This window comes from Pieris rapae, chromosome 4, assembly GCF_905147795.1.
Source record: "Pieris rapae chromosome 4, ilPieRapa1.1, whole genome shotgun sequence".
NCBI lineage: Eukaryota > Metazoa > Arthropoda > Insecta > Lepidoptera > Pieridae > Pieris > Pieris rapae.
The window spans coordinates 9,932,146-9,957,712 of NC_059512.1; the positions used below are offsets into that span (position 1 = coordinate 9,932,146).

The 25,567-nt window shown below is 32.9% G+C and overlaps 1 protein-coding gene across 3 annotated transcripts in view; it reads right to left on the bottom strand.

The window, feature by feature from the left end:
• Window positions 1-477: 477 nt before the first annotated feature.
• Window positions 478-25,567, bottom strand: part of LOC110995060 (mitochondrial cardiolipin hydrolase) — a 116,127-nt gene continuing 91,037 nt past the window's right edge. For all 3 annotated transcript variants that reach the window (XR_002600236.2, XR_002600237.2, XM_022262028.2), the window contains 3 exons: window positions 23,808-23,839; window positions 5,419-5,482; window positions 478-1,060 (listed from right to left, as the gene is read on the bottom strand). The gene's annotated coding sequence lies outside the window, so the exon portion shown is untranslated. The remainder of the gene's footprint in view (window positions 1,061-5,418; window positions 5,483-23,807; window positions 23,840-25,567) is intronic.

Genomic DNA, 25,567 nt, shown 5'->3' on the forward strand with positions numbered 1-25,567 from the left:
TAATTGAAAAATAACCGTTCGACCTACAGCCGTCTGAGAACAAATCAATGTTTTATTAAGGACATAATCAGCTCGAAATGACTTTGATTTTTGACTTTGGCTACAATATTATTAATTGATGAGTCATTTCAAAATTGATAATATTTGTAATTATCATTAACTAAATTTACAAAATAAATGGGCTAGGATTACTTATATATTATAATTATACCACAACCAAAATTTATGTATTTTATTTGTTATTTAGTTTTCTCATATTTTCTGCTGTGTTGCATTAATGTGGGTATATTGCAGCATAAAATGCTTAATAGCATCACGAAAACTATTTTTATTTTAGTTTGCCTTCAGTTGTATATTCACTGTACCACTTTTACCTCAGAATTTGTCTGAATTAAAATTCCATCAGAATTAAAACCTAATACTGTAGCTATTTATTATTTCCAAGAATTTGCTTCGTAGATTAAAAAAAAACCAAATAAATTGAGAATCATTTATTGAATACAAAAACACCAAATAATTACAATAAAAATAATAAGATTACATGATCAGAATTTTTCCTTAAAAAAATTAGAATGCATCTTATATTGCCATGCATCGACGAAAACTCGAATTTAGGCTTACAATCACCTAAAATCAAGTTTTGTACTCAACGCATCGACAATGTATACAATAATTGTTGAAGTAAATATAATTAAAAATAACATGTCAGTGTACAGGTCACGCACACATAAAAACTGTCATGCATGGTAACAATATAAAAAAAGTCATGCTTTAGAATGTTAATCTTGTTAGTCAATATTCAAAAAAATGCGTGAACCTCCGTTGGTGATAACGTAAAATGTTGGAAAGTTCGACGTTATATGACTAGAGTCATTTTCGCTATTACCACACGGAGATCGTCATAATTCCTACATAACAATAGAAATCACAGCGAATATCAATCAAAGTGAGTCAGATGATAAGATATTCGGAGGTTGGTGATTGATATTAACCGTGACTGCGGTGGTGAAAAGTGTAACGATGGACTGGAGTGTATTCTGCTTTGGATGACGCTTAGTATCTGAAACAAAGAGAATATATTAACAAATAGGTTAGAAAATCTAATAGACAGGTGTCGATAGATACAGTGTAAACTCTTTATAACGGCAATGAAGGGACTGTGAAAATTATGGCGTTATAGACATTTGTCGTTAAAAGCAAAGAGAAATCAGGATTTAAAACAGAAAAAGTTTATTTCAAATTAGTGTTAGTAGTTATGTACATAAAAACTAAAGTTATTGAGCAATTAAGAATATGATAACGTATAGATAATCCATGACTTCTATTTATTACGACAAAAGAGCGTACACTGCTGCGCAGTTTTTACTAATTTTAGCAACTTAAAAAGTACCTTATTATACAATTGAGTGGAGGTAATGCTATATAGAGTGTATCATTGTGTGAAGACAAGCTAAACCAACCTAAGCCAATTGATGTCGACGCTTTATGTCGTCGTTAAATAGAAAGACGTGGACATGGAGTTTACTCTGTATCTCAGAAATCTTATAAAAACTAAATGAATAAATTATATCTTATTAATTAACATAATAAAGTATATGGTAGATAATACCATTGCTCACAAAAAAAACCTCCCTGTATGAATTACCAGATACTTTTCTAGTTATATAATTGACTTAAACCCTTCATTCATATAAGTAACTAAGTACACTTATGAACGTCAGAAAAGAAGATAAATTAATTCGAGCGTGCGTACAAAGCACAACATCCTTTTAAATAAAATTATCAAAGGAAAAATCGCTTTCTCCCTTTTCTTCGACAAAAACGCTGCATTTCTCCGTGACGTTTCCGTAACAATTATACCCTCATGCGCCTAAAGAAGTTTAACTTCTAAAACTTTATTCATACCAATACCTAAGTGAAGATGCGTTTTAAAATCTATACACGGTTGGTTCAACGGGAACTCTAACTCCCTTTTTTTAACTTGATAATTGTAAGCCATACAATGGATCTTGGGTACTTCAAATCGCAATCAATGCAGTGACGAGGCTAAAAGTTGGGATCAATTGTTGTGCATTATACTTATCTAATGGTTTTAGCGGTTCAAATAGTCAAAATGCATTTATGTCAAACCGTAGCGAATTCAGAGTCAAGGGTGGCGAAAGATTAATATTTTAGCAATGACTTGCAATCACCAAGTTTGCCGTTGTTCGAAACGCAACAACATGGTAGCTTGAAAGAGAAAGAGAACCCTTTCATGATCCGAACCAATATTTTCTTATAATCAAACCCAAAAATTGTTTTTAATTTGAGAAAAATAAATAAATCAGTGGTTCACCGTTTGAGCGAATGTTAAATGCGCACATAGAAAGAAAGTCCATTGGTGCACAGCTGGGGATCGAACCTGCATCAGAGGTGCGAGTCGCATTCAGAAACCACTAGCTATAACTGAAAAATAATGTTTTGACTAAAAGTACATGAAAAGCTTGCACAATTTATTGTCAAAATTACGTCGACTTTCTCAATATACCATAAAACCATAAAAATTTCCCGTATTTCACACAGTGTGAATTTAAAACTCACGCGCAGCGCGATGAATTTTTAAAAACTATTTACGTCATGGCAACAGCGGTCACCTACTTATCAAATGGTTGTCTTTATCAATCAGTTTCATCATGCCCTCAATTTCGCCCACGCCCCGAGATATCAGGCAATTTACCGCGATTCTTAATACAACCAATAACTAACTACTGAAGATACAACCAATCTTATCAATTAAATAAATGTACGGAAGCCAGTGTATTTAGGCACCCAATGGAGGTGATTTAGTACGAAGGGCTCGGTCTCATTAGTCTGGTTTCTATGTTCCGATCTCTGCCAAGAATGTCGTCCCTTTAAGCATTTATTATGTCTGGGTTATTCGCGTCTAACCTTAGTTAATAGAATTTTAAATTCCATTAAATAAATAGCTTCTGTAGAAAATTGAAGTTTAATTAAAATTTCCCATCACGAATTCCTTTTGTTTTATTACTATGACGTACACTTTAATATGTTTTGTATCATCAGCGCCTATATATGTATTTATACATGAAATTTTTTTTTATATAAAAATAATTTGAGTAAAAACTAAAGAAAATCTACCTTTTTCGAGACGACTATAACTATGTATTGTATACAGCTGATTTAAGAAATAAGAAAGCTTGACCGATATATGGCTTACAATTGCAATAAAGATTAATTTTCTATTAGCAGTCGAGCCGGTCATTGGGACCGGTGGCATTGCCTTTCCTATAGTACTGTGCCTTATCTAGAGCAGCTTTCAAAAATCATTATTCTCTCAGCTTTTAGTTCGTTTATATTATAATACTTTGGTTATTTTCCAAAGACTTTTTGCCTCAACTCTAGATGTGACCTATTGGAGAACTCGACTACAAAGTCGATTCTTGACTATTTAATCACCTTTTAAATAAACCCACGTTCTCTATATGGTATAAGAGGCCAAAAAGTTCCACAAATTTGCTATTTTTATTTATATTTATATGATTTATATATTACCCTTCAGACACCAAGGTTAAACACCTTAGTGGAAAATACGAGAACACTAGAAAGTTCTAAGGCCACTTAATTATAATAATTAAAAAAAAACTGTTTTCTCACATTTGTGTTAGAAACGACCAACCTTGGTTCGTACATGTGTATTGAAAAACAATTAAATATTCATATAAGCTATTTACACCGCCCCAATTACAAAAAAACGCTTTATCATTTTTATAATTACGAACAATGGCTTCGCTGAAAAAATCGATTTACATAGCTTTCATAATTAAAATTGACGTCATTGCGAAACGGTTCCTTAATTGATCTTTAGAATTGGTGACACAGTGACACAATTATCCGTACACCTTTTTTCACAGCTGAGTAAATTGTTGGCATGACGCAATATTAAGCCGAGTGCATATTGTAAAAATCGTTTTCGAGCTTGTGAGAAGTGAAGTGAGAAGGGAGATCAGCGACCAAAGTAGAGGACATTATAAAGAAAAAAAGGCAATTGAAATGGCGCTGGACCGGGCACATGGCGAAAGATAGCAGGTTGAAATGGACTAAAATAATTACAGAATGGAAACCACTCGATGGAAAAAGGAAAAGAGAAAGACAGAGCAAGAGATGAGCAGACGATATAAAGAGAATAGGAGGCACAACTTGGACAAGAAGAGTTAACATCAGAAAAGAATGGAGATAGCTGGAAGAGGCCTATGTGCCACAGGACACATGTAGCGAAAATAAAAGGCCATTTGGCTGGATCAAAATAAATAATATACATTATATATATGTACAATATTTAGTTTAGCTGTCTTAGATTACTTAACACGAGTAAAAAAGTGGACTCCATCGGGAGGAGTCGAAAGTATTTACTATTGTTATGTTAAAGTAACGATCAAGTAAAATGCTGAATGAACCAGTGTAATCTAGACCTTAGGCACGTGTCACCGGCATGAGAATCTGCAACGTGACAACAACGTGCCTTTCCATATGTCCTATACATTTCGAGACGAAGAAATATATGTCATAGTTTTATATATTTCCACACAATGCACTTGTGTTAAACACAATTAAAAAAAGATGTCTTCCAGCTCTTTCTTGGGGAATTTAAATTACTCATACTATTTTAAGTTAAAAGTTAAAAGGGCTCCAAAATCTTGCACATTACATATTATATTTTTATAATGACTGAACATTTTATTTATTATTATATATAGTCGATGGAGTACGACGTAAATTTTGGGCCAACAAACGTCATAACGTATCAAGTGTCAATGTGTGTGCGAGATGCTGCTGACCAATCACAATCAAACACTTGTTTTCGTGTTTCGTTTCGAATTTATACTTCCTCCGTTGTGGTTTACTATGTTTTCTCATAGTTCTTTTGTTTCACAAAAATATAACAATACAATCCAAATTATGAAGTAACAGTAATTTGGATTTTACACATGAATGTCCCGTAGTCAATGTATTACAAGCATAGGAAATTCTTGTTCATTCATTGTAGATATTCCATACATAAAAAAAGAAGAACGAAGAAGATCGCCGACATGCTTACCCACGCCTTACAGCTGAAGTAGAAATAGACATATTGCAAGGTGCACAGATAAAAGATGGGCCGCCGAATCTACCCACTGAAGGGAACCTCAACAGTAAAAAGAAACATGGGAAGACCACAGAAGCGATGGGGCCGAAGACTTAGTTAAGGTTTCTGGGGAACTGGAAGGTTTAAGACTTTACCCAAATAGAAATAACAATAACTAACGTAGACTAAAGATTTTAATAATAACTAAACCAACACCCATAAGATATGTAATTTTTATCAGTATGGAGAATAATATGGCTTAATCATTTTTATATTAGATATAAAAGAATCCTCACCATTGCTGAAAGTGGTGGAATGCTGGTGGCACTGCAGCAACCGCGAAATGTAAGATGATATTATCTGAAATAAAAAAAATTAAGTGTTAATATAACTTACAATGTAGAAATTATGGATTATGAAATATGGTGACTGGGGCGTGTACAATTATTATAAAAAAACAGTGGCGCTACAATCCTCGGTGCTCAGATGTTTTTTCTAATCATGATGATTAAGACCCAAGCTTCAGGCACAGAAGGCTTGCCAACTATAAATAAAAAAAAATGTGTGACACGTGTGGACAATAAAACCTATTTTCTTGATGTATCAAAACACACACACAAATTTCGTAAACAGTTTAATTTATGTCGTGGCCTTGCCACCATCAACATAGATAGATAGTAGTTTTTTACAGATATATAATCAAACTTTATACTACAGTTCACACCAAATAAATCAAATATCAGATTTACAGTAACTTTTTTTTAAACACGCAAAAAACCACTATGAGATAAATTACATATAAGCTTAATTTTAATGACTTATTAATAACAAATTTCGAGTTCAATAAATAAGCCACCTAATTATTTTCTAGATTTGTAATATAAACTAAATATATCTTCTAATTACGAATGAAAAATTGAAAATCAATTTAAAATGCAAAACTAAGACGCTCTAAAAATGCAATTCCTGTCTGCATTCAATGCTTAGCAAACATCGGCTGTCTGGGGCTGGGAAGATATTTAGAATCGCTGGGGAAAATCGATAAAATCCGCACATAGTAAAGGATGCACCATTCAGACATTGCACACAGGCGCATGCACTGCATTGCATCATACTCATTCAGCTACTACGGTACTACGATAGTACGACAGAGTACTATAAATGGCTGCATTTTGCGACCTATATACAATGCGTCATCCATTGAAGAGTCAACTGTAGCACGAAGCGTTAAGCGTGATTTCAGCGCAGCAATGATTGCGCAACGAGAATTAATTTCAATGCAGTAGTGTTTCAGTCGGTTTTAGCGCCGTCTCCGGTCTGCAGCGACAGACAGCTCTATTTATAGAGATAAAATGGCGATTAGGTTTAATGCAGTCACGTTATCGATTGAGATGCATTAGCCTGCTATGTTGTGAACATTTCACAGCTTAATAGGAAATAGGTCATCGTATGTACAGAATCGCACTTTTTTTTTAAAGTTTACGATTTAGAGAGTTCATTTTTAATTATCAAAGAAATATCACAACTAATGTGGGTCTTTGACCACGCCTTTGTTAAGTATGTAAAGTTACTAATAATGTTTAGTAGGTGCGTTGCCGACTTTTGAGATCTTATATAATCATTCTCTTTCTTTAAGCATTTGAAGGTCATCGATTCCACAGTTCGCTGATTAACAAATGAATGTGACTTGTGAAGAGGGTCGTGGAAGACAAGGTAATGATCAGCATTACCTATTACCTAGAAATTTTGAATTAACACAAAATGTACTAGTTCTAGCTATCTAGATATTTTCTACGTTGATTATTATCAGAGAACGACTCAGTATGAAGTCCAAGCGTAAGTAATCAATATAGGATGACAGTATATTTTCCAAATAAATTTTATGTCACCATGAAACCAGGGAAATAAAACAGAACGTCAATTTTATGTCGATACATACAAATAACGGTTTTCATTTAGATAAGTGTCTTCATTATTCGTTATCAAAATAAATACGATTGGAAGGGTTTAAGGGTTGGATTCAGGCCTAGCGTTATAATATATATCATCACTAAATGCGACTATGACCGTACATTAAAAATGTATAGATCTACTTTGTTTTATACAAGAATACAGAAATATTCGACGAACGTCGAGGCAATACGGCTGCTATTTTGTATTCAGTCTTGACGTCCGTTTTCATTCGACTTGATAATTAAACTCAGCTGCAGGTATTAGTCAAAACAACTCTGAACACTCGTTTTGGTAAATGCGCTAGAAGAGAGACCTCACATCTTTGCCAAGAGATCAAGCCGCATTGAAAGTGACTGGTCGTTGACGATTCGAATCGTTGAATACGGTTAAATCTTTTCCTAACAACCGTACTTCATCAAGGTCATACATCAATTTAAAAAAATCTTTAGTATCTCTTAAGGTTTTTTAAGCTTACGATAATCTGTATGGTGAATTTAGTAACCTAATCGATTAAGCTACTCTGAGACCCTCTGTTAAGTTGAACACTGGGACCAATGTCGCCACTCTGAGTTCCCACATTTCATATCTATCTATAATAGATAAGAAAATTATTTACTCAATTTACAGTAGAAACGCCGCCGGCGATATTTACATCAAAAATTTTCGGTCTAAATAACAACACATATATACAATTACCCGTGAGTTTAGTAATATTGATTATTGCTTTAACAAATACTGACTATATATGCTTCTAGATGTTTACTAGCCGCGATGGAAGGCTGCTGACCTGTTACCACAGGGCTTCCGTAGTCCTATTATAGGCACAGCCTCTCACAACCGTAGAATAGCTGTTCGCTTTATTATGTAAAATTGTAATGAGGCTAATAAATAGAATTTTTGAAATTATTTTGGAATAAAAAATTTGGATATGAATAAAATAATAAAAATGAAAAGTTTCACCAAAATTATATTTGAGTTACGCTTACGAAAACTTAATTTTATTGCCAGCCGGCAGGCTCACATTTTATAGGAAAAAAACCTTAACCAGTTACTAACCGAGGTTCTAATAGGCCTTGAAGATTTCACGAGTCATCGGATGTCAACCACGCCCTAAATACAATATTACGACACGACAGGGGCGCCATGATAACGAGATAACTGTTATCATACAGTAACCGGTTATCAATGAACCCGTTAATTAATGAAAATCTTTTCTAATAATTTGTATCTCAACTAGAAGATTTTTTATCTATAAGTAAAAACTTTATAGTAATTATATTACATCGACGTCGTTTAGAACAACATACAGGTTATATTGACCAAAAGTCCCGGCTGAATTCTATTGTATAAGGTTATTAATAACGTCATCGGCTGTTACGACTATCGGTTTTTACGACCAAATACAACATATTTTGACTGTATAATAAAAATATTTCTGACACAATTATTAAACATCAATCAAATTCTATTTTAATATGCAGCTGTGATCAAACGATTGCATGTTACTATAGTTCCGCAAACTTTCGTTTGAGATTTTTAAATAGCCCAAAAATGCAACACGATACGATCTGATTTCTCATAAACATTACGACGTTATTTTCAATGACGGCAGAATTCACGCTATACAGACGTTGTAATCAGCCGTCTTATGGCTCACTTATTTTTGAATCTAAGATAGCCAAAAGACCAAATTAATATGGTAATAAAAATCTTAATGCAGAGCCGAATTCTGGTTGCTTTGTCATAATTAAAAACATACAATGACCACTATTTAAGCCTTGACTTGTTTAGGCTATCGCGGATTTGGCTAAAAAGTATATTTAGAATATGCATAGCGCAAAATCACCTGTATCATGAGCACACCCCACATACACACCATAACGTACATACCCACACTTTAACACCATCACACAACACAACCAAATTAAGCTTAGTTAAATAAACTGAATCACAATTAGTTAAATGTATTGCATACTTTTTGTTTGTTTGTTCCCTTTTGTAAATCTTTGAACCTTTTTGTAGTAAAATGTATGATGTATTCCATCTTTGGCTATATTTTCAGTGTATTTCTTTGTAATTATATATAATTTATGTTAGCTGTAGGATTACGAAATAAATACTATGTCCTTCTGCAAGGTGACTTTAATTAATAAGTACTTTTTGTGGTTTCAGATGTTCATGTTTTCTTCATTATAATATATATCTTTAATATTTGTTTAATAATGAAATGTTATGTAATAAACCTTTACTTAAAGCATGTAACAAATTATATATAAATTTGACATAGGACTATATTTTTCGAATATACGTGGGTACCAATCTGTCCTACCCTCATAATCCTGCATCCGCAAATCTACAATGGACAGGCGTAATTGAATGTTAGTATAACGTCTGCTCTAAATGTTTCTTATCAAAAATCTTGTCGTTCAATGTTTCAATTCAATCACTAGAAAATATATAAAACCGCGCTATAGTATTGAAATTTGTCAACAGTCTAATTCAATAAAGACCGGTGAATAAGTTCAATAACATTGTTTCCTACTTGACATCGATATTACCGGTTCTAGCTTGGGCTAGACAGCTGTCATTAACGTCACGTGTCAAAAAATAGTGTTAGTTACTGTGCCACTGAACACGTGTGATTTGATTATTATCTGTTAGATATGACGTAGATTAAGAAGTACTCTATCGGAAAGGAGGCTATGCAGGGGGCAACTAAAAGGTCTTTTGATCTTTTAGATAGTCTATTAGTGAACAAAGTAAATGTTTGGGGTATATAACTTGCCCTTAATATTTTGTGTGATGTGACCGTCTGATGCCCTTGAAGCTTTTACGAGTATTCGAATACCATAGTATTTGAAACTAGATAGCATTTGTTTGGTTGTAAATGCCTATGACAAATTTACGAAATCTAAAATGAAACAATTAAACACAAGAATAAACCGCTCGTTAAAATAACAAGCTACCTATCTACCGCAAGCAGAATCCTATCTCACGCGATCCAATACAGCCTTCATTATAGAAAAAACCCAACCTTATTAAGATCTCTATATGAAAGTGACATTCCGTATACAATGCGATCGTTAAATTCAATTCTCGGTAGCGCATTTAAAATCGCAAGCGCCAGGTTCCTGTCATGACAGATATTAACATAAAACCTGCGATTACGCAGTTAGGGGCTCTTTAAATTTGCACGCATTAACAGTATCAAAGACTAAATAAAATCAAATATATATCGTAGTTAGGGGTTTTTCTGAATATATTACTTTGTATGTTATACATTTTTTTCTATCCACAATTCTCTTGACAATATTTTAAATAGAGTTTTTATAAATATAGCCGATCTATTACTTATAGTAGCAGTAGCATATTAACTATATTACGTATTCAATTTGCGGTTGAAAGTAAATAATCACGAAATATTCTATGAAAACACGAGTAAATCTTTAGACTCTTACAATTCTCTCGACAATATTTTACAGAGTTAATAAATTTGAACGAATTACAAAAAATATTCTAACATTTGACTCCGATAACACTTGCATAGTCCCTGATGCAGTTACGCAGTGTAATCGGTATAATTTGCAGTGGAGGACACGATTACAGTGTACGTATCATAGAATCATTCACTGCCATCAAACATGATAATGACGTTGACACAAATCGCCGTGAACGGAACGATTTAACATTTTGTTATACAATGTTGTCTCACACAATGTTTCTGAATTTAATTATGGGGGAAGGTGTGAGAAACATGTTGAGAACTCATTTTTATTTATTTATACGTCTAGATTCGTACTCATAATATAAAACTGAAAATTTTGTTTCATTGAATGAGCGTATGAAAAAGGCAAGGGACGGGCTGGTAGCAGGGAGAAGTAATGGGCTGGCATCACATCAGTCGAAGAACTTTTTTAGACTCGCGCAAGATACACGGAAATTCATGTTGTTAACAGCCAACCTTTAGTAATAAAGTGGCATCTGAAGAAGAAGAAACATTAGAATAAACTAAAACTAAATATAAACTTAAACCTCCTTAATAGTAATACAAAAAAATTAAGGTAAGTAGGAAGATTGTTATAAATATATCAATATTACTTATATTTATTAATGTTAGTCATTAAGTTGTAAATAGAGCGAATTGGAAGATTAAAAGTTGCAGATAACCGAGCCATAGGTACTTATAAAAGACTTAGTTCTCGTAACTCAATAAATACTTGTTGTGACGATATTTCAAACTCGCGAAATTTGATTTGAAATTTCACTGGGTTCTTTATAAGTAAACAAGATACTTTAATGCAGAGCACATTCAAAAGTGCAGTTAGCAAATTGTACACAATTTAGTTTACATCCGTATTTGGGAAATGAAAGTTTTGTTTATTGCACTTTTAAGTGGTTTATTTGTGTCCACACAGTGTGTCCACCATCAATTTTGAAAGGCCGACAGCGCGCTTGCAAGCCTTCTGGCAGTGCAAGTGTCCCCTCCAAAAAGCAAGAAGTGCAAGAAGCTCCTGCCCGTTTGCCTTTTGTAGCATTAAAATAAGTATGAAGGTGCAGTTCAAACAGAGATTACCTTAGGGAGTAACATCACTTTTCCGATGTGGAGAATCCCTATCTGGGCATCCATGATAGGAACAGTCATTATTCGGTGGACGATGCACAGGCTATTACAGGTTTCGATCTCGGGGTAAACGGAAAAGTCACCGAAGGCAACCAATTCCAATGGCTCAATTCTAACCTCAAAGTGGTTAATTTTCCACCTAAAAAGTAAAAACTGCGAAGCCGGTCTTATTCTCCCCAGCTGATACTGCCTACCTCTGCTATCCGTGGTACAAATTGGTACACTCCTTTGGGTCCTTGCTGATTTTTGTTAAATATCTAATTCGAAAACCATAAAAATAAATGTTTGCAACTTAAAGTAAGCGTTCAAGTTACATAATTTTAAGTTCCATATTAAAATTGTCATAAATCTGCTTTGGTTCTATTGTTTTATACTGAAATTTATGTGATTTCCAGTTTCAAATCGTCGTGCGGCCTAGAAGTGTTTAGCGTTATGAAATAGATACTAAACATACTAATGAGACAGTTAGTTTCATGGTAAACATGCTGTTATAGAGAATGGCGCACGTTCTGTCACCTCAATACCAAAATTAAAAGACATAGTTTTGTTTTACAAATAGTCCTGTCATCTCAAACTGGCATATATTTAATTAACTTTTTAACAGCTATATGCACGCTTAATTACTACAAAACTTTAAAACTAAGTAAAGTTATCTATTTCGTTCCAAAAAAGTTCCAACTTATCTTAAACTATTGCTGTCACCAGCGATAGAGTATAATAAAAGTAAAATGAAAACTAAATCCATGCTAATCAATGTCTTCAGATGTTAACATCTATTGCAATTAACTTCAGGTTAAAGCAAAAGAAAGTATTGGTCTATATTAATGTCGATATTTTGCTTGGATTCCAAACACATGGTACCATCACCGTACTACAACTTCTTAAATAAATACATTTCAGCAAATGTCAGCGAGATATCAATCAAATACAAAAGTACCATACAAATAAGCCTAATCTGATATAGTCTATGTTAATTATATATCATCTGTATGTTTCGTAATAAACCATATGAAAACAGCTTTGCAATAGAAGTTAAACAGCCCACAGACCGATCACAGGCTTCTTGTTCCTCAGTACAGGTTACTGAGGATTTTTGTGGAATGGACATTTCCCAACATTCATATCACATACACCATTCCTACTTCCTGGCAATGATTCCCAGGAAATGAGAATTATTAGCATCCCCTAGATCGAATTATATAAAACCTCAATCTTATTAGGTCTACAATCTCGCGGCTTGCCGCGTCCTGTGGACTTTAATATCTCGTTATTTTAAGTTTGCCGCCCATTGGTGATGTTATAACATTACATTGGCCGTATATACGTATACAAACTAGCACGACAGTTATTGTGCCTTCGGGAAGCAAACTCTTAATATTTTTACTCAAAACTGTTCAACTTATACGTTTAACGGAGCTTGAGTATACTATCCATTCGTATAAAAAAGATCCCTGAAGTCTTATGATCGATCCCGGTCATCCTATACACCATTGGACTATCTTGATGTGCACATTTAATATTCGCTCGAACGGTGAAGGAAACCACTTGCCTCATAACCAAAGAGTCAATGGCGTATGTACCTACTTCCCTATTCGATTGACAAATGATCATGAAATATATACAGAAATCTGAGGCCCAGACCTAAGAAGGTTGTAGCTCCACTAATTTATTTTTTAAGTTGCATTGAAATAAAAAAAAACAATGTTATCTATTATTATCTATATTATTATAATTTTAAAAATCCCCATTCAAATATTTGTAATATTTAAATTTAATCCTCTCTGTAAAAAGGCTTTAAGTACACAACTGCCTTAAGGGTTACATGTCATCCTATATCACATGTTAAAGTAACAAAAAATCACTGATTATGCTACATAACGTTCAACCCTCTTACAAATCTATCGGATATCCGGTCCAAAATCTCACGCCCACAAAATAACAGTATTGACAGTATCCCACGTGCATCGGAAACTAATGTTATCTTATACAATTGTAATCCTTAGAAAGAGGCTTTACCTGTGTTTGCGCAAAGCTATTTACTTATTCGGCTAGAGAATATGTACCTATTATTAATTTTTTTACGAATTTACTTAAGATACGTAAGTTAAATAAAAAGCTGGGAATAAGAGGGCAAGGAATTTTATTAATATACATTTATTAATCGTATGAACATCTGAATTTTTGACCCACTTTAAATAACCCGAAGATGGAAGGAACCAATTTCATTTCTGTATGTTCATCTACGCACATCTCCAAGCTACGTATGAAATTTTAATTTATTAAACTGCGCAAATACTATTTAAATTAAAATAAGAATCGTTATTGCAGTTAATTTACAAGTCTGTCCATTTTTTTTATTCACAGTTCATTATGTTTATATAAAAACAAATAAATCAAAATTATAAGGGATGCAACAGACAACCTTATCGCTAACAAGCAAAAGGGGCCATACAAAAATTAGACCACTAAAAAAACATCTAAGTTAAATTTTTTAACACTTTTACTTAACTAATACTAATATAAATGAATGTTAACTAAACATTTGTATGGATTAATAAAGCTTTAAAAAAAAAAAAAATAACATATAGTTTTAAGGACCTAAGAATATGAATTAATTTATAAGATAATATACCTTTTAATTCGAAAGACACCTTTAGAGAAACAATTAAGTAAATATAAAATGTATCCTAATTAACAAACAGTCACTTATCAGATATCTCCAACCTTACGTCGAATGGAACACAATTTAACTAACGAATTGCCATTAGAGATAACTTTCCGAACTTGTCTGCATTTTCACCGATTTTATCACAGCGATCTCCATGGAAACAATAGCTAATGGAGACTTGTCAACGTGTTTAGTAGTTAAGAGACATATGTTTGAAAAGACCGACAGCATCTTAATGCAAAAGAGATAATCTATGCCGACACAAATCAAATTGGACAGTTTACCGCGCGATAAGACTTCCGGTCCATCGCAAACTACAATAGCCGGACTGATTTATTTGGTGAAGAACACTTTTAAAAGGTGCCAATTTGGTGATAAAAAGATTTACGTTCCCTACAAAAAAATACACTACTGATAACCTCCTCTTTAAATTGTTTAACACAGTCACAGACGTAGTCTGTATTATCTGTTAAACGTAGTATGCGATTATTGAATTCAATTCAAAATCATTTATTCATATAGGTAACACGATGTACACTTATGAACGTCAAAAAATATATATGAAATTTTACATTTAGTGCAAGTTCAAATTAAGGGCGTAAAACAGAATAGAAGAACTGGCAAACTAAAATATAGTAAAACCCTTTCAACGTATAAATCTGTTTTAATACAACCTATATGTTAATTGTATATCCTTAACTTCTTAATAAATATATCTATATTAATATATCCATACACACCATCACACAACACAGCCGAATTAAGTATTACTTGTTTTTATTATTGTGTGTAAATTTATTGATTGCTTTACTGTTGTATTAAATTTATGTTTAGGATTATGAATAAATACATAAATGTAAATATCAACTCATAAAAAAAACAAAAGCCCTCTAATATCAACAGCAACAAAAGTTATCAATCAAAGAAAGCAAATCTTTAGATCGAACCTTTTTGTATATACGATGTATTCCACTTTGACTATCATTGTAAGCAATTAATGTTAGCTATAGATATACGAAATAAATAAAATATCCAACCCATTTAAACAACAAAACAAAAAACCCTCTATAATACTAACAGCAACAAAAGTTATCAATCAAAGAAAGCAAATCTTTAGATCGAACCTTTTTGTACATACGATGTATTCCACTTTGACTATCATTGTAACCAATTAATGTTTATATCGATATACAAAATAAAATATCCAACCCATTTAAACAACAAAACAAAAAACCCTCTATAATACTAACAGCAACAAAAAGTCATCAATCGAAGAAAGCAGATCTCGAGCAGAACGTGTTCCGATATTGGCGAGACTTTCACACGGGCATATTGTGTGTACGTCGGCCGGATGTTTCGCAATTACGCGTAGCCGGTCGTTGCATTGTGCGAAATTACTGAACTCGGCTCAGCTTCCCATCCGGCCGCGGCACCGCACCATTCTTGACCTTAACCGAATTGGCAATAATGTCAAGTTTGTCTGAGGTTTCGGGTGCGAGCCATCACCTGCTCGCGTCTGATGCAGGTCTGATTTATTACTGGCCGGCCTAGTTTTGAATATTTATTAATTTTGTGAATGCTTTTTGAAAAATGTCGTGAATAGATTTCCATTCTCTCTATCTATATCATAACAATATGTGTCAAGTGCGTAACGACTTGCTGCCGCGGTTTTCAACCAATCTTAAATATATAGCAAAATTAATTCTAATTTAACAAAACGTTTGGTGCGCCAGAATTTAAAAAGCCGGCAACGCTCTTTCGAGCCCTCTAACAATGTGAATGTCTACGTGTTTTATCAATTAACATCAAAGTATCCTGCTCGTTTGCCTCTTATAAATTACAAAAACTGTGGAATATTTCATATGTAAAACACAATTTAATACTTAATAATAAAGCACGTTACTTCAATTATATTTCACAAACATAATAATAATGAATCAATCCTACTAATACTGGTGATGGGGCAAACGGGCAGGAGGCTCACCTGATACTAAGTGATACCGCCGCCCATGGACACTCGATAGCGTAGTTAATTAAAAGAATTGGTACCTTACACAGGTATATAAAAGAGATCCCACATCTTACATATTGTGCATATGTTTTTATAATGAATAAACACATTCTTATTCTATTTTATTTATAAGTTTCGAGACATATCTGTCTGCCCTTATGTCGCGACACATTAAATGCAAATTTAACATTTGAAATATCGTTTTGGCCGAGTTATTTATGGGCTGTGATAACGAATAATAATGTTAATTACCAAATGTCTCGTTTGAAATTTCGTCTGACATCCTAATTGACTCCACTAATGCACTTTAAATCAATGGAGATTACTTTCGGAAGCCAGACCTTTATGTCATTGCTTTATATAAGCCGGTGCTGCCAACGAAAATCATATGTGAAATATTTTTAAAAAAATGCAAAACAGTGCATTTATAAAATAATCAATATAATAAAGAGATTAACCCTGGTTTTACACTAATCTTTTATATAAAATTCTCCTGTCACAATGTTGGCTCCCATACTCTTCCAAAACGAAACAAAAGGAGGTCGTATAAGGCAGTAGTGGTTCTGAGAATCGGCTACTATCTTTCCAACCCCGAAGGTACCCACCCCATTTTTTTTTTACAAAATTATTTGTTTTTATTTTATATACCGCATACAAAAACACATACAACCCATAATTTTCATCTACCCTCTATGATCAATCCTTATATTTTATTTGTAAGTTAAGAACTTATAACTTGAACTCTGATGTTTATATATTGAAAAATCACAGACATCAAAAAAATTACACAGTTTTCATTCCGGAAAACCGAACAGTCTCTGGGGTAGTATAGAAAAATGTTGCATGTTGGTATGTACTAAACAGGTAGGCTCAGTAAAATTTCATTAAGGGGAAACGAAGTCCGCGGGGGCAGCTAGTTACATATAAGAAAATATTTCTTTGAATGTGTTATCTGAGAGATTTTGCTCCCCTTCAATCTACCCTCGACAGTGATAGTCGTGTCCTCAAATATCTCACTTTACATCAGATAGGATTAGGATTGTGGCCAAACATCTGATAAAAAAATTTAAGTTGGATAATCTATTCATGACAAAAGGCTTCGGGGTTTTCACGCAAAAGAAAATGAGAAACAATGAAAAATTATGCAAAATTTTTAAAACATATTCCTGATTCTCTGTAACGTGCGTATTTTTTCTTTCATCTATCATGCCATTGTGTAAGGCAGCCAATGCCTTATTAACGATTAATTAACATCAAAATTAGTCCATGGTTTTAATGTCAACCCAAAAATTAGTATAGTTTCGCAGAGCAAGAAACAGAAAATGTTCATATTAATCTTTTAAGTGTCTATTAATCTTTCAATGTGACAGCCTTTCGCTAGACTTCTTATTTTCATATTGAGCTTCCAATTTGTGCTAATTCAAAGCCTTAAGTGACTCGATATCGCCAATTTTCAAATGTTTTAAGTGTTATTAAATTAAGATTAAAATACGAATTTATGTTAATAGACGAAGCTACCTCATACTTAAACTAATTAAAATTTTGATAAGACAGTCTGTGTTTTATTTAATTAATAATAATATTAATATAGTATTTTTTTCAAATCGACTTAGTATCGTATAAACATAAATAAATATATTAAATTAGATATTAGAAGGTTGAAAAAAAATTAAAATATTTGGATCTTGCTTGACTTGCAAACCACTCTGTCTGCCAGTCGGAGTCCTATTCCAACCTTTTCCATTCATATCTTTCTTGGGCGACTCTGTTCCACATCACTCCTGCCACTTGTCTGATGTCGTCTTCCCATCTTTTTTGTGGTCCTAGGGTACCATCGTCACAATTATACTCCATTTGTCTGTTTCTCTTATGATGTGTCCACTGTGCAGCCCATCTCCAATTAAGTATTCTTATTTTCGAGGTAAAGTCCATGACTTTTATCTTGTCTCTTATGTCCCAGTTTTTCAATCTGTCAGAGATCACCTAATCAGGCTCTAGTGCCCTGACACACGCCGTGCGGTTATTAAATTTGCACATAGAAAAAAATCAAATTGGTGCACAGCCGGGGATCGAACCTGCATCAGGGATGAGAGTCGCACACTGAAGCCTACTGGCTAACTCTTAATACATAGAATATTATCTAGATAAATAGAATATTATCTTGAACTACTCTAGTAGACACTAGTCCGTATCTAAGGTAGTAATAGGTCGACGTAACTTTTTAATTACAGTCAACGATTAGAAACAACTGATATAGCTTATATTTTAGACCCAGAGCCAATTACAACCACAACACACACGCATACAAACCTTGTTCTTTAAAAAAAATTGCTCATTCTGATATTTATTTTATTATTGTCATTTTGTTAGTAATAAATGTTATGTCTATGTCTATTTTAGGTCTCTCTTGTAATAGGTCTTATTAGACCTTATTAAAGCAAAGAGTGTAATTAACAATTATATCACGAACAATTATACAATCAAATAAATAATTATAATTAGCAATTGTATTAGGTACAGTACAAGGCATGAGTCATTTGACGGTGACCCTGTTCACACAGACGGGCGGATAGCGCCGGTTTCTATGGAGTTCATTGAGAGACACAAATGACGTCACAGGCACAAATGTCTGAATAGCCAGTTGCCATATATTAATACATATATACCTTGCTTCATTGATCATGCTTGGTTAATTTTATCCTACTTGTGTTCGTTTGAGCAGAACTCATTTCAGCTTGGTTGGCAATGGTGAATCATCTGAAGAAATTTTAAAGACATACAATGTACATGAACCTTTAAAAACGAAGAACTTTGAACACGCGTTAGCAGTTATACTTCTTTGGCGTAACAAGATTAAAATGTTTTCAAAAAAATGTATTCTACGTTTGAAGAGAAAACGACACTAACAATAGAAAATTGTATTTCATACATTGAAAGTTTTATTATAACGCATTATCTAGTTAAATAAAGTTTTTTTAAATATCACGAAACAACTTAAATGTTGACTATAATATAACTTCAGAGTGTCGGATTTTGTGACGGTGTGTGCGAGCATCGTAAAAAAATACTCTTATAATTATTCCCTAACGCGCCAAAAGAAGTATAACTTCAAAATTAGTCTATAGCGAAATTATGAAATACCTAAAACTAAGACGATTTTTCAAAAATTTGAAGTCTCAAGCGGGAATCGAAAAGTTGTATGCTTCTCTGCGCTCAGTATGTTTCATTTCTATTAAAACAGAAAATTATTTTTTACATTCTTACGAATACTTTGTATATGTATAAATGTATAAAATTATTTTCTAAAACAAAATAACAGATTTTGTATATTAAACGAAGGCAGTCAATTCTTGTTTATGGAAATCAGGTTAAATTAATAACTCTTACATTAAGTAACTGGTAACATTGCACAGCCAACAGCCAGGTGTCTATACAATTATTAATTTCGGCCTATTGAACTGTCGACATGTTTAATTAACTGTAAATACATAGAGCACGTATAATAAAATGGTCTATTATTTACATAATTAAGGCTGTAAAAAATATACACAGATAAAGTGTTTTATTTATGAAATTAGAGACAAACGAGCAGGAGGCTCACGTTCTTAAGTGATACGGTGATACCGCCGCCCATGGGCACTAACATTGCCAGAAGGCTTTCATATTTAATGATTACGTGATAAGTAATTATTTACTTCTTTACACATATTACGCACACATTGTCTTTGTTTGCAAACGAAATGCATTGATTCATAATTGCCGGACCGTCTACCGTAAAGAATATGCATTTTGCTTCCAAGTATATACAATATGTGTAAACAAGTAAATAATTACTGATGTTCTTTTTATTTCTCTGGCACAGTCTTATTGTCGCACAACCAACAACGTTGAACAACCAGTGTATACTTAAATAACAGTTCAAAAAAATTATTCCCTAAGATAGCCTTAATCTTTTGTCTATGACTCGTGTAGGTCAAAAACATACGAGTTTTTTTATAAAAATTCTATATACTCAACTGAGTCTTACCCTAAAATCGGTATATTCCAGATTAACTAGATTGACCGAACTTAAATCTGCAACCTAAGGTCATTGACCGTATAGGATTAACTCAGTCTTTATAAGGTATAATAATTTTAGCAGCCAGTTGACGAGGTTACATCTGCCGACCGGCGCGACCGGACGCCGGCTGCGATGGCGCATTCCGAATGTAACTGTGGGGTAGGTTATGTCCAGATGACTAAAACTGGTACCTAGACAATGTATATATAATCAAAACTTGTTATTTTCAGACGAAAATTGGACCATACAAAAATTATAAGTTTGTTTTTTTGCTAAAGAGATAGCGATCAGAGTTGAAAGAACTGTTAAAGTAATCGTGTTTTATATGCACCTAAGAATGATTATGGATTAATTAAAGCTATTTTCGCTTCGATATTTCTGTAGGTACTTAATGTTTTATGTCTTGTAAAGGACAGGTCTTATTATCACACAGAGGCTTTGAAAAAGTCAAGGGAGTGTGGAGGGAGTTGTGCGGCTACCTTATCTTCATAAATTAGGAGTATGACTGAAAAAATAACTGTCTCTCTCTGTCTCTCAGTGAACACCATAATATATAAAAAAGTGAGCAAACAAAGAACACATGTCAGAAGTGAAACTTGTTTGTAAATTAATTATTACTAAGGAAAAGGCTTAATAGATGATCATGTATAATGATCACTCCATATATTGGTAGATCTATATTCCCACTGTTTATACACTGTATACGTGGTGATAATATAAATAAATAAAAAATCTGCGTTTACTGCACAAGACAATATGCGACAGAATTTCCATCTAAGTTCTAATATATAACTACCCAACGAATACATCAACCAATAGCGAGAAGTTTTTCTCGATCTCCCTTTCTCACTCTCTCACAATCGGTTTCAATGCCTCTCTTCCCCTTCTAAAGCGCTGCACATCTCCGTGACCTTCCGTAAAAATTTTACCCTCATGCGAATAAAGAAGTTTCACTTCAATAATAGTTAATATTTAATAGTGTAAAATGAATAATGAAAATTACAGTTATTTTGCCCACCCGCATATTTGAGTGCCCTTCAACAGTCGAAAGCTTGTGTGACGTATTGTTTTATTAATACTCGGAATGGGGTATTATCCGGACCGGATGTGACTCAGCGGGGTTGATTTGATCGTGACGTCACCGGGAACTTGATTAGACAAGCTTTTTGGATGAAATTCGTAGAATTATTAATTATTTTGTATATTGATTCACTCACAGATTCAAAACTTGTGTTTATAAGACTATGTAATAAATAGAAAATTGTATAATAACACAATTTTTATTTGTGTTTTAACTTGCTTGTGAAACATACTAAGGCTAAAAAAACATTACGAACAATGTATTATACATTTAGGAATCCTTTTCAGTAAAAAATGTCTGTATCTTCTCCATAACAAATTGAGTACTAAATACATTTTTTTTTACAGTTTGTGTTGTAAACTACAGATAACCGGTATGTACATAACAATAACATAAATGCTTGTAACATATTTATTATATATATATATATATATATATATAATATTTAAGGTATTGCGGGACTCCATACTTATATTAAAATCAGCAAAACAGATAGACTCCTTTACTAGTTATAAGATACCAACGCTAAGTTAAAACAGGTTATTTTTTGCCTAATCTCAATCACAGTTATTTCGTGTCACTCCCGAGTCCCACATAAATTAAAAAGTCATCAGTTTTTTGTTGTATCGGGAAGTCGCCTATCTAGTTGGCCGTTTAACTTTGTCGCAATATTATTGTCTTGTTAATTTGTGTTTCGTGTCTACGTTGTCAAGCGGCGTTTCACTTTATGCAATTTTCTTCAAAGATAAATTTAAAAAAAATAACAATTGTACAAAAATATATAAACGAATTTAAAACAAATAATACTCGAAATAAAACAAATCTAAGCGAACAGGCTCTAGAAGATAAACCACTCTTTATATGGATTTTTTTTCGCTTGACAACAAACTCGCGAACGAAATTCGAGAATTATCACTAAATATATTCATAACTCGCGTTAATCGTAAATGAAGTTTTTTAATAAATTTGACGAATATTTAAATGATCCTAATCCTCGTCATTGACTTGCTCCAGTTCAATCAATTTGTATGACTCAAAACTTGCCGATTAAAAAGAGTGGCGGAGGTTTTTTGTCAGTTCTTCTTGTCCGCGTAGACGCGTAGACTTGCGAACTGGTAGTAAATATAAGTTTAGAATAGATTTAACATCTTTTCTTTTGACGTTCATAAGTGTACTTGGCTTTCCATAACATATATTAATAATTATCTGATTGTTCCCCTTGTAACATAACAAATAAAACGATATATGTGGCGATAAAAAAATCTAATTTACTTCAATGATTTATTTATTTAAACAAATCTAAACAATAGAGTTATCTAGTACCACGGTGCTTCGGGAGTCAGAGGCCATTCTCAGCGGAAGAAGGGTTATCCACACAACATTTGGTTGATAATTTTATCGTTTATTTGAAAACCATTTGTAATGTGTCATTCGTTTTGTTTACAAATATATTATCGTAGAAGATTAACACGCTCCTAATGTCTGTGCATGAAAAAAACACATCTTACACTCGCCGATGTGTGGACACTGGACGGAATTTGGTTATCATATTTCTATAATCGGTTTACATGAAATTATGGCTTTAACTGATAACTTATATAACCTTAAAAATTCCCTTTTTTATATCTTAATAGACATAGACATAACATTTATTACTAACAAAACACACACACAGAAACACACAAAATAACAATAATAGAAAGAAAAAAATAAACAGAATGAGACGATTTTTTTTTAAATAACAAGGTAACAGTACAGCATTATGCTGAGGAGCCGACTGTCTCACAGCGCTGGTCATTCTGCCAGAGACCACAGCAGCTAGATTGCGCCTCAGTCGCAAAAAAAGAACGTAATAATACTAATACTAAGTAGAAAAAAATTATTATAGTAGTAAAATTTAGAAGTGTAAGTAATGAAGTCTTGTGTAAAAGTGGAAAAAACATAAAAAACTAAAAAAAAGAATAACTGTTAAGAAATACATAAATATTTGTGCGGATTAAAAACTATGGTTCGTGAGATTTTTGTAGTAGTAAGTAAGTTGTGTAAGTAGATGTATTTATTTTATAACAGCAACGAAAATTGAATTTTAGTAATAAATCTGACTGCACCGATTTGCCAAGGCAATATGCCTCTTAGTAACTCAGCTCTAAACAGGGATAATTGCTACCATTCGATGATATATATTAAGATAATAATAAAGAGCTGTCATAAATAAATAAATTAATAAATAATATGTCGTATTTAAATATAATATAATATAGAAATAAGTGTAATACCCGCAAATAACTTACTTCGCGTTTTTGTAGTCTACGCCGTCTCTTATCTGTAAAAGAATAAAAAATAAAATTAATTCATTTTATAGTACTAAATGTTTTGTTATTGGAATTGGATGGACTGGACTAAGGAGTACTTTTCAACAAAATCTCCTTGTTTTTGGGATATGAGTATCCTCGTTATATTCAGATAATATATTGAATGATACCTAGGGTACTTACGTAACCCCACAGCGGCAAAATTAATGGTTAGCATGTTTTAGAATAAAAAACCCTAACGAATTTTACGCACCGCAAAAGGTAATTTAAATAAAATATTAATATACTAACCTAAACCAAAAACAATAAATAATAATATCATCAAATTCGGGCGACGGATTTCTGGATCGCTACCAGAATTCCTCCCGGGGTGGCGATAATACGTGAGTACCATATTTAGCAATAGTAGTTATATGTGAATAAAATAATTACAATATGTACGCTTTTTTATTTCCTGTTTTACAATGGTTGATAGTTGATATATTACAGATACTAAAAAAAATAGATTTTATTAGTACGTTAGCTTAGATTATGTTAGTTATATCTATATATATTATTTATTTATAAATTAACAGGATCCCCTCTGGGTAAAGGCCTCATCCAAAGATGCCCATTTTGTCCGTCCTGTGCTATGGAGTGCCAGTTTTTGCCAGCTGATCTTTTCATATTTTCCCCGCGGTCTAAGGGTCTCCCCATCTTCGCTCTAAACCTCTTTGACATACATTGATTTTAATCACAGCTTGTGTGGAGAATTTCCAGGTTATATATTTTCAAATATTTGATAACCATCTGTATTAATAATTTTTATTAGCATATTATGTAAATATAAATTATTATCGAATACAGTCTTAACAAGCTTTAAATAACCACTAAAATCTCTTTAGCCTGCGTCATCTCATCATGAATGGCGCTCACATGTTTATAAATTCCTAGTACTTGTCAACCGTTCATTCATGACTCACGCGCATATCTTGTAACTTAGTAGGTTACTGGAAATCTAATCTAAATCGATATATGTCTAGACTTTAATTTAAGAGGAAAATTCTAAAATGTTGATCTTTATCTACGGGTACATTTCGCTTCCACACCTGACAGATTCTCATTTTATTTTTGACCGGCGTTTGTTTGCCTTACTGGTCTGAAGGTTAGATACTGGCAGTTAAGTCATGCAAGTAAAATGCACATTTGCTCTTGTCTTGAACAGCGCTGTTCTTTTTCTTTTAACACAGAGATCAGGCTTCCACTCTTTAGCCATGCAAAATTATAATACATATAAGTTCCTTAAACAAGAACAATTATTAACAAACGCATTTTTTCTGCTTTAAGTACCAAAAAATCTGGTAAATTTATTTTATTTTGTTGTGTGCTTATCTTATCCTATATGTTTTAATTGTTTTTTTTTTTAATTTTAATTTTTAATTTCTTGTAAAACTTATGTTTACTTTAATTGTCATACATTTTAGATGGGAGATTTCGTAAATAATCAGTAGATTTAGTACTATGTTTGATATCGTAAACTTAATAAATAAATCAACGCCCAAATCACGAATGTAACAACGCTGGGAGACGAACTTGTCTTGTCTTAGATTTTGCCAATAGAAAGGTTAGACCTAAAATTATCTACAACGACAATCAGACTTGTACTGCCCTTCATTTGTCTTTCCCATTACCTTCACAGAAGTATAGCTTGGAGTTGTAGCCTAGTAGAAGCACCCAAGTTGATTTCAGTAGTGAAAGAT